This window comes from Hypomesus nipponensis, chromosome 5, assembly GCF_054491055.1.
Source record: "Hypomesus nipponensis isolate SF chromosome 5, ASM5449105v1, whole genome shotgun sequence".
Classification (NCBI taxonomy): domain Eukaryota; kingdom Metazoa; phylum Chordata; class Actinopteri; order Osmeriformes; family Osmeridae; genus Hypomesus; species Hypomesus nipponensis.
The window spans coordinates 15,247,501-15,255,000 of record NC_140365.1 but is presented as its reverse complement, the minus strand read 5'-3'; the positions used below and the strand labels follow the sequence as shown (position 1 = coordinate 15,255,000).

At 47.0% G+C, this 7,500-nt stretch overlaps 20 non-coding genes and 6 pseudogenes across 20 annotated transcripts in view; all 26 read left to right on the top strand.

Annotated features, from left to right (window-relative positions):
• The window catches only part of LOC146289760 (5S ribosomal RNA), a 119-nt gene extending 116 nt beyond the window's left edge, over positions 1-3 (top strand). Inside the window, exon 1 of the ribosomal RNA XR_014756802.1 lies at positions 1-3. This exon is cut by the window's left edge and continues 116 nt beyond it. This is a non-coding gene — a ribosomal RNA (5S ribosomal RNA).
• A 176-nt stretch (positions 4-179) lies between these two features.
• LOC146289759 (5S ribosomal RNA) lies at positions 180-298 on the top strand. Its single transcript, XR_014756800.1, has one exon. It is a non-coding gene; the product is annotated as a 5S ribosomal RNA (ribosomal RNA).
• Positions 299-484: 186 nt separating this feature from the next.
• Positions 485-603, top strand: LOC146289758 (5S ribosomal RNA). The gene has a single exon (XR_014757809.1). It is a non-coding gene; the product is annotated as a 5S ribosomal RNA (ribosomal RNA).
• Positions 604-775: 172 nt separating this feature from the next.
• Positions 776-894, top strand: LOC146289757 (5S ribosomal RNA; annotated as a pseudogene).
• A 174-nt stretch (positions 895-1,068) lies between these two features.
• Positions 1,069-1,187, top strand: LOC146289756 (5S ribosomal RNA). Its single transcript, XR_014755393.1, has one exon. It is a non-coding gene; the product is annotated as a 5S ribosomal RNA (ribosomal RNA).
• A 192-nt stretch (positions 1,188-1,379) lies between these two features.
• On the top strand, positions 1,380-1,498 carry LOC146289755 (5S ribosomal RNA). Its single transcript, XR_014755392.1, has one exon. It is a non-coding gene; the product is annotated as a 5S ribosomal RNA (ribosomal RNA).
• Positions 1,499-1,670: 172 nt separating this feature from the next.
• Positions 1,671-1,789, top strand: LOC146289754 (5S ribosomal RNA; annotated as a pseudogene).
• Positions 1,790-1,967: 178 nt separating this feature from the next.
• LOC146289753 (5S ribosomal RNA) lies at positions 1,968-2,086 on the top strand. Its single transcript, XR_014755390.1, has one exon. It is a non-coding gene; the product is annotated as a 5S ribosomal RNA (ribosomal RNA).
• A 188-nt stretch (positions 2,087-2,274) lies between these two features.
• LOC146289752 (5S ribosomal RNA) lies at positions 2,275-2,393 on the top strand. The gene has a single exon (XR_014755389.1). It is a non-coding gene; the product is annotated as a 5S ribosomal RNA (ribosomal RNA).
• A 178-nt stretch (positions 2,394-2,571) lies between these two features.
• Positions 2,572-2,690, top strand: LOC146289751 (5S ribosomal RNA). The gene has a single exon (XR_014755388.1). It is a non-coding gene; the product is annotated as a 5S ribosomal RNA (ribosomal RNA).
• Positions 2,691-2,866: 176 nt separating this feature from the next.
• On the top strand, positions 2,867-2,984 carry LOC146289750 (5S ribosomal RNA; annotated as a pseudogene).
• A 180-nt stretch (positions 2,985-3,164) lies between these two features.
• On the top strand, positions 3,165-3,283 carry LOC146289749 (5S ribosomal RNA; annotated as a pseudogene).
• A 182-nt stretch (positions 3,284-3,465) lies between these two features.
• Positions 3,466-3,584, top strand: LOC146289748 (5S ribosomal RNA). Its single transcript, XR_014755387.1, has one exon. It is a non-coding gene; the product is annotated as a 5S ribosomal RNA (ribosomal RNA).
• A 188-nt stretch (positions 3,585-3,772) lies between these two features.
• On the top strand, positions 3,773-3,891 carry LOC146289747 (5S ribosomal RNA). Its single transcript, XR_014755386.1, has one exon. It is a non-coding gene; the product is annotated as a 5S ribosomal RNA (ribosomal RNA).
• A 178-nt stretch (positions 3,892-4,069) lies between these two features.
• Positions 4,070-4,188, top strand: LOC146289746 (5S ribosomal RNA). Its single transcript, XR_014755385.1, has one exon. It is a non-coding gene; the product is annotated as a 5S ribosomal RNA (ribosomal RNA).
• Positions 4,189-4,366: 178 nt separating this feature from the next.
• LOC146289745 (5S ribosomal RNA) lies at positions 4,367-4,485 on the top strand. The gene has a single exon (XR_014755384.1). It is a non-coding gene; the product is annotated as a 5S ribosomal RNA (ribosomal RNA).
• A 190-nt stretch (positions 4,486-4,675) lies between these two features.
• LOC146289744 (5S ribosomal RNA) lies at positions 4,676-4,794 on the top strand (annotated as a pseudogene).
• A 182-nt stretch (positions 4,795-4,976) lies between these two features.
• LOC146289743 (5S ribosomal RNA) lies at positions 4,977-5,095 on the top strand. Its single transcript, XR_014755383.1, has one exon. It is a non-coding gene; the product is annotated as a 5S ribosomal RNA (ribosomal RNA).
• Positions 5,096-5,289: 194 nt separating this feature from the next.
• LOC146289742 (5S ribosomal RNA) lies at positions 5,290-5,408 on the top strand. The gene has a single exon (XR_014755382.1). It is a non-coding gene; the product is annotated as a 5S ribosomal RNA (ribosomal RNA).
• A 178-nt stretch (positions 5,409-5,586) lies between these two features.
• On the top strand, positions 5,587-5,705 carry LOC146289741 (5S ribosomal RNA). The gene has a single exon (XR_014755381.1). It is a non-coding gene; the product is annotated as a 5S ribosomal RNA (ribosomal RNA).
• Positions 5,706-5,883: 178 nt separating this feature from the next.
• LOC146289740 (5S ribosomal RNA) lies at positions 5,884-6,002 on the top strand. The gene has a single exon (XR_014755379.1). It is a non-coding gene; the product is annotated as a 5S ribosomal RNA (ribosomal RNA).
• Positions 6,003-6,188: 186 nt separating this feature from the next.
• Positions 6,189-6,307, top strand: LOC146289739 (5S ribosomal RNA). The gene has a single exon (XR_014755378.1). It is a non-coding gene; the product is annotated as a 5S ribosomal RNA (ribosomal RNA).
• A 178-nt stretch (positions 6,308-6,485) lies between these two features.
• LOC146289738 (5S ribosomal RNA) lies at positions 6,486-6,604 on the top strand. The gene has a single exon (XR_014755377.1). It is a non-coding gene; the product is annotated as a 5S ribosomal RNA (ribosomal RNA).
• Positions 6,605-6,780: 176 nt separating this feature from the next.
• Positions 6,781-6,899, top strand: LOC146289737 (5S ribosomal RNA). The gene has a single exon (XR_014756799.1). It is a non-coding gene; the product is annotated as a 5S ribosomal RNA (ribosomal RNA).
• A 178-nt stretch (positions 6,900-7,077) lies between these two features.
• LOC146289736 (5S ribosomal RNA) lies at positions 7,078-7,196 on the top strand (annotated as a pseudogene).
• A 188-nt stretch (positions 7,197-7,384) lies between these two features.
• LOC146289735 (5S ribosomal RNA) overlaps positions 7,385-7,500 on the top strand; it is a 119-nt gene continuing 3 nt past the window's right edge. The window contains exon 1 of the ribosomal RNA XR_014755376.1: positions 7,385-7,500. This exon is cut by the window's right edge and continues 3 nt beyond it. This is a non-coding gene — a ribosomal RNA (5S ribosomal RNA).

Genomic DNA, 7,500 nt, shown 5'->3' with positions numbered 1-7,500 from the left:
GCTCTTTTGCTCATTCACTTAGAAACTGACATCTTGCAATATGCACAAGTAGTCCTTCATAAAAGGGGCTGGAAGCTGTTTTCATTTTGACACGAGAGAGAGAGAGAGAGAGAGACCACCTTGCATTGTCAATTGCTAAATCTGTATATGGATAAGTAGCCTATGGTTGTCAACTTATTTCGTACGGCCATACCAGCCTGGCAACGCCCGATCACGTCTGATCTCGGAAGCTAAGCAGGGTCGGGCCTGGTTAGTACTTGGATGGGAGACCGCCTGGGAATACCAGGTGCTGTATGCTCTTTTGCTCATTCACTTAGAAACTGACATCTTGCAATATGCACAAGTAGTCCTTCATGAAAGGGGCTGGAAGCTGTTTTCATTTTGACACGAGAGAGAGAGAGAGAGAGAGAGAGAGAGAGACTACCTTGCATTGTCAATTGCTAAATCTGTATATGGATAAGTAGCCTATGGTTGTCAACTTATTTCGTACGGCCATACCAGCCTGGCAACGCCCGATCTTGTCTGATCTCGGAAGCTAAGCAGGGTCGGGCCTGGTTAGTACTTGGATGGGAGACCGCCTGGGAATACCAGGTGCTGTATGCTCTTTTGCTCATTCACTTAGAAACTGAAATCTTGCAATATGCACAAGTAGTCCTTCATGAAAGGGGCTGGAAGCTGTTTTCATTTTGACACGAGAGAGAGAGAGAGAGACCACCTTGCATTGTCAATTGCTAAATCTGTATATGGATAAGTAGCCTATGGTTGTCAACTTATTTCGTACGGCCATACCAGCCTGGCAACGCCCAATCTCGTCTGATCTCGGAAGCTAAGCAGGGTCGGGCCTGGTTAGTACTTGGATGGGAGACCGCCTGGGAATACCAGGTGCTGTATGCTCTTTTGCTCATTCACTTAGAAACTGACATCTTGCAATATGCACAAGTAGTCCTTCATGAAAGGGGCTGGAAGCTGTTTTCATTTTGACACGAGAGAGAGAGAGAGAGAGACTACCTTGCATTGTCAATTGCTAAATCTGTATATGGATAAGTAGCCTATGGTTGTCAACTTATTTCGTACGGCCATACCAGCCTGGCAACGCCCGATCTCGTCTGATCTCGGAAGCTAAGCAGGGTCGGGCCTGGTTAGTACTTGGATGGGAGACCGCCTGGGAATACCAGGTGCTGTATGCTCTTTTGCTCATTCACTTAGAAACTGACATCTTGCAATATGCACAAGTAGTCCTTCATGAAAGGGGCTGGAAGCTGTTTTCATTTTGACACGAGAGAGAGAGAGAGAGAGAGAGAGAGAGAGAGAGAGACTACCTTGCATTGTCAATTGCTAAATCTGTATATGGATAAGTAGCCTATGGTTGTCAACTTATTTCGTACGGCCATACCAGCCTGGCAACGCCCGATCTCGTCTGATCTCGGAAGCTAAGCAGGGTCGGGCCTGGTTAGTACTTGGATGGGAGACCGCCTGGGAATACCAGGTGCTGTATGCTCTTTTGCTCATTCACTTAGAAACTGAAATCTTGCAATATGCACAAGTAGTCCTTCATGAAAGGGGCTGGAAGCTGTTTTCATTTTGACACGAGAGAGAGAGAGAGAGACCACCTTGCATTGTCAATTGCTAAATCTGTATATGGATAAGTAGCCTATGGTTGTCAACTTATTTCGTACGGCCATACCAGCCTGGCAATGCCCAATCTCGTCTGATCTCGGAAGCTAAGCAGGGTCGGGCCTGGTTAGTACTTGGATGGGAGACCGCCTGGGAATACCAGGTGCTGTATGCTCTTTTGCTCATTCACTTAGAAACTGACATCTTGCAATATGCACAAGTAGTCCTTCATGAAAGGGGCTGGAAGCTGTTTTCATTTTGACACGAGAGAGAGAGAGAGAGAGAGAGACTACCTTGCATTGTCAATTGCTAAATCTGTATATGGATAAGTAGCCTATGGTTGTCAACTTATTTCGTACGGCCATACCAGCCTGGCAACGCCCGATCTCGTCTGATCTCGGAAGCTAAGCAGGGTCGGGCCTGGTTAGTACTTGGATGGGAGACCGCCTGGGAATACCAGGTGCTGTATGCTCTTTTGCTCATTCACTTAGAAACTGACATCTTGCAATATGCACAAGTAGTCCTTCATGAAAGGGGCTGGAAGCTGTTTTCATTTTGACACGAGAGAGAGAGAGAGAGAGAGAGAGAGAGAGAGACTACCTTGCATTGTCAATTGCTAAATCTGTATATGGATAAGTAGCCTATGGTTGTCAACTTATTTCGTACGGCCATACCAGCCTGGCAACGCCCGATCTCGTCTGATCTCGGAAGCTAAGCAGGGTCGGGCCTGGTTAGTACTTGGATGGGAGACCGCCTGGGAATACCAGGTGCTGTATGCTCTTTTGCTCATTCACTTAGAAACTGAAATCTTGCAATATGCACAAGTAGTCCTTCATGAAAGGGGCTGGAAGCTGTTTTCATTTTGACACGAGAGAGAGAGAGAGAGAGAGAGACCACCTTGCATTGTCAATTGCTAAATCTGTATATGGATAAGTAGCCTATGGTTGTCAACTTATTTCGTACGGCCATACCAGCCTGGCAACGCCCGATCTCGTCTGATCTCGGAAGCTAAGCAGGGTCGGGCCTGGTTAGTACTTGGATGGGAGACCGCCTGGGAATACCAGGTGCTGTATGCTCTTTTGCTCATTCACTTAGAAACTGACATCTTGCAATATGCACAAGTAGTCCTTCATGAAAGGGGCTGGAAACTGTTTTCATTTTGACACGAGAGAGAGAGAGAGAGAGAGACCACCTTGCATTGTCAATTGCTAAATCTGTATATGGATAAGTAGCCTATGGTTGTCAACTTATTTCGTAGGCCATACCAGCCTGGCAACGCCCGATCACGTCTGATCTCGGAAGCTAAGCAGGGTCGGGCCTGGTTAGTACTTGGATGGGAGACCGCCTGGGAATACCAGGTGCTGTATGCTCTTTTGCTCATTCACTTAGAAACTGACATCTTGCAATATGCACAAGTAGTCCTTCATGAAAGGGGCTGGAAGCTGTTTTCATTTTGACACGAGAGAGAGAGAGAGAGAGAGAGAGACCACCTTGCATTGTCAATTGCTAAATCTGTATATGGATAAGTAGCCTATGGTTGTCAACTTATTTCGTACGGCCATACCAGCCTGGCAACGCCCAATCACGTCTGATCTCGGAAGCTAAGCAGGGTCGGGCCTGGTTAGTACTTGGATGGGAGACCGCCTGGGAATACCAGGTGCTGTATGCTCTTTTGCTCATTCACTTAGAAACTGACATCTTGCAATATGCACAAGTAGTCCTTCATGAAAGGGGCTGGAAGCTGTTTTCATTTTGACACGAGAGAGAGAGAGAGAGAGAGAGAGAGACTACCTTGCATTGTCAATTGCTAAATCTGTATATGGATAAGTAGCCTTTGGTTGTCAACTTATTTCGTACGGCCATACCAGCCTGGCAACGCCCGATCTCGTCTGATCTCGGAAGCTAAGCAGGGTCGGGCCTGGTTAGTACTTGGATGGGAGACCGCCTGGGAATACCAGGTGCTGTATGCTCTTTTGCTCATTCACTTAGAAACTGACATCTTGCAATATGCACAAGTAGTCCTTCATGAAAGGGGCTGGAAGCTGTTTTCATTTTGACACGAGAGAGAGAGAGAGAGAGAGAGAGAGAGAGAGACTACCTTGCATTGTCAATTGCTAAATCTGTATATGGATAAGTAGCCTATGGTTGTCAACTTATTTCGTACGGCCATACCAGCCTGGCAACGCCCGATCTCGTCTGATCTCGGAAGCTAAGCAGGGTCGGGCCTGGTTAGTACTTGGATGGGAGACCGCCTGGGAATACCAGGTGCTGTATGCTCTTTTGCTCATTCACTTAGAAACTGAAATCTTGCAATATGCACAAGTAGTCCTTCATGAAAGGGGCTGGAAGCTGTTTTCATTTTGACACGAGAGAGAGAGAGAGAGAGAGAGACTACCTTGCATTGTCAATTGCTAAATCTGTATATGGATAAGTAGCCTTTGGTTGTCAACTTATTTCGTACGGCCATACCAGCCTGGCAACGCCCGATCTCGTCTGATCTCGGAAGCTAAGCAGGGTCGGGCCTGGTTAGTACTTGGATGGGAGACCGCCTGGGAATACCAGGTGCTGTATGCTCTTTTGCTCATTCACTTAGAAACTGACATCTTGCAATATGCACAAGTAGTCCTTCATGAAAGGGGCTGGAAGCTGTTTTCATTTTGACACGAGAGAGAGAGAGAGAGAGAGAGACTACCTTGCATTGTCAATTGCTAAATCTGTATATGGATAAGTAGCCTTTGGTTGTCAACTTATTTCGTACGGCCATACCAGCCTGGCAACGCCCGATCTCGTCTGATCTCGGAAGCTAAGCAGGGTCGGGCCTGGTTAGTACTTGGATGGGAGACCGCCTGGGAATACCAGGTGCTGTATGCTCTTTTGCTCATTCACTTAGAAACTGACATCTTGCAATATGCACAAGTAGTCCTTCATGAAAGGGGCTGGAAACTGTTTTCATTTTGACACGAGAGAGAGAGAGAGAGAGAGAGAGAGAGAGAGAGACTACCTTGCATTGTCAATTGCTAAATCTGTATATGGATAAGTAGCCTATGGTTGTCAACTTATTTCGTACGGCCATACCAGCCTGGCAACGCCCGATCTCGTCTGATCTCGGAAGCTAATTAGGGTCGGGCCTGGTTAGTACTTGGATGGGAGACCGCCTGGGAATACCAGGTGCTGTATGCTCTTTTGCTCATTCACTTAGAAACTGACATCTTGCAATATGCACAAGTAGTCCTTCATGAAAGGGGCTGGAAACTGTTTTCATTTTGACACGAGAGAGAGAGAGAGAGAGAGAGAGAGACTACCTTGCATTGTCAATTGCTAAATCTGTATATGGATAAGTAGCCTATGGTTGTCAACTTATTTCGTACGGCCATACCAGCCTGGCAACGCCCGATCTCGTCTGATCTCGGAAGCTAAGCAGGGTCGGGCCTGGTTAGTACTTGGATGGGAGACCGCCTGGGAATACCAGGTGCTGTATGCTCTTTTGCTCATTCACTTAGAAACTGACATCTTGCAATATGCACAAGTAGTCCTTCATGAAAGGGGCTGGAAGCTGTTTTCATTTTGACACGAGAGAGAGAGAGAGAGAGAGAGAGAGAGAGAGAGAGAGACTACCTTGCATTGTCAATTGCTAAATCTGTATATGGATAAGTAGCCTATGGTTGTCAACTTATTTCGTACGGCCATACCAGCCTGGCAACGCCCGATCTCGTCTGATCTCGGAAGCTAAGCAGGGTCGGGCCTGGTTAGTACTTGGATGGGAGACCGCCTGGGAATACCAGGTGCTGTATGCTCTTTTGCTCATTCACTTAGAAACTGAAATCTTGCAATATGCACAAGTAGTCCTTCATGAAAGGGGCTGGAAGCTGTTTTCATTTTGACACGAGAGAGAGAGAGAGAGAGAGAGACTACCTTGCATTGTCAATTGCTAAATCTGTATATGGATAAGTAGCCTTTGGTTGTCAACTTATTTCGTACGGCCATACCAGCCTGGCAACGCCCGATCTCGTCTGATCTCGGAAGCTAAGCAGGGTCGGGCCTGGTTAGTACTTGGATGGGAGACCGCCTGGGAATACCAGGTGCTGTATGCTCTTTTGCTCATTCACTTAGAAACTGACATCTTGCAATATGCACAAGTAGTCCTTCATGAAAGGGGCTGGAAGCTGTTTTCATTTTGACACGAGAGAGAGAGAGAGAGAGAGAGACTACCTTGCATTGTCAATTGCTAAATCTGTATATGGATAAGTAGCCTTTGGTTGTCAACTTATTTCGTACGGCCATACCAGCCTGGCAACGCCCGATCTCGTCTGATCTCGGAAGCTAAGCAGGGTCGGGCCTGGTTAGTACTTGGATGGGAGACCGCCTGGGAATACCAGGTGCTGTATGCTCTTTTGCTCATTCACTTAGAAACTGACATCTTGCAATATGCACAAGTAGTCCTTCATGAAAGGGGCTGGAAGCTGTTTTCATTTTGACACGAGAGAGAGAGAGAGAGAGAGAGAGAGAGAGACTACCTTGCATTGTCAATTGCTAAATCTGTATATGGATAAGTAGCCTATGGTTGTCAACTTATTTCGTACGGCCATACCAGCCTGGCAACGCCCGATCTCGTCTGATCTCGGAAGCTAAGCAGGGTCGGGCCTGGTTAGTACTTGGATGGGAGACCGCCTGGGAATACCAGGTGCTGTATGCTCTTTTGCTCATTCACTTAGAAACTGAAATCTTGCAATATGCACAAGTAGTCCTTCATGAAAGGGGCTGGAAGCTGTTTTCATTTTGACACGAGAGAGAGAGAGAGAAAGAGAGACCACCTTGCATTGTCAATTGCTAAATCTGTATATGGATAAGTAGCCTATGGTTGTCAACTTATTTCGTACGGCCATACCAGCCTGGCAACGCCCGATCTCGTCTGATCTCGGAAGCTAAGCAGGGTCGGGCCTGGTTAGTACTTGGATGGGAGACCGCCTGGGAATACCAGGTGCTGTATGCTCTTTTGCTCATTCACTTAGAAACTGACATCTTGCAATATGCACAAGTAGTCCTTCATGAAAGGGGCTGGAAACTGTTTTCATTTTGACACGAGAGAGAGAGAGAGAGAGAGACCACCTTGCATTGTCAATTGCTAAATCTGTATATGGATAAGTAGCCTATGGTTGTCAACTTATTTCGTACGGCCATACCAGCCTGGCAACGCCCGATCACGTCTGATCTCGGAAGCTAAGCAGGGTCGGGCCTGGTTAGTACTTGGATGGGAGACCGCCTGGGAATACCAGGTGCTGTATGCTCTTTTGCTCATTCACTTAGAAACTGACATCTTGCAATATGCACAAGTAGTCCTTCATGAAAGGGGCTGGAAGCTGTTTTCATTTTGACACGAGAGAGAGAGAGAGAGAGAGAGACCACCTTGCATTGTCAATTGCTAAATCTGTATATGGATAAGTAGCCTATGGTTGTCAACTTATTTCGTACGGCCATACCAGCCTGGCAACGCCCAATCACGTCTGATCTCGGAAGCTAAGCAGGGTCGGGCCTGGTTAGTACTTGGATGGGAGACCGCCTGGGAATACCAGGTGCTGTATGCTCTTTTGCTCATTCACTTAGAAACTGACATCTTGCAATATGCACAAGTAGTCCTTCATGAAAGGGGCTGGAAGCTGTTTTCATTTTGACACGAGAGAGAGAGAGAGAGAGAGAGAGAGAGAGAGACTACCTTGCATTGTCAATTGCTAAATCTGTATATGGATAAGTAGCCTATGGTTGTCAACTTATTTCGTACGGCCATACCAGCCTGGCAACGCCCGATCTCGTCTGATCTCGGAAGCTAAGCAGGGTCGGGCCTGGTTAGTACTTGGATGGGAGACCGCCTGGGAATACCAGGTGCTGTAT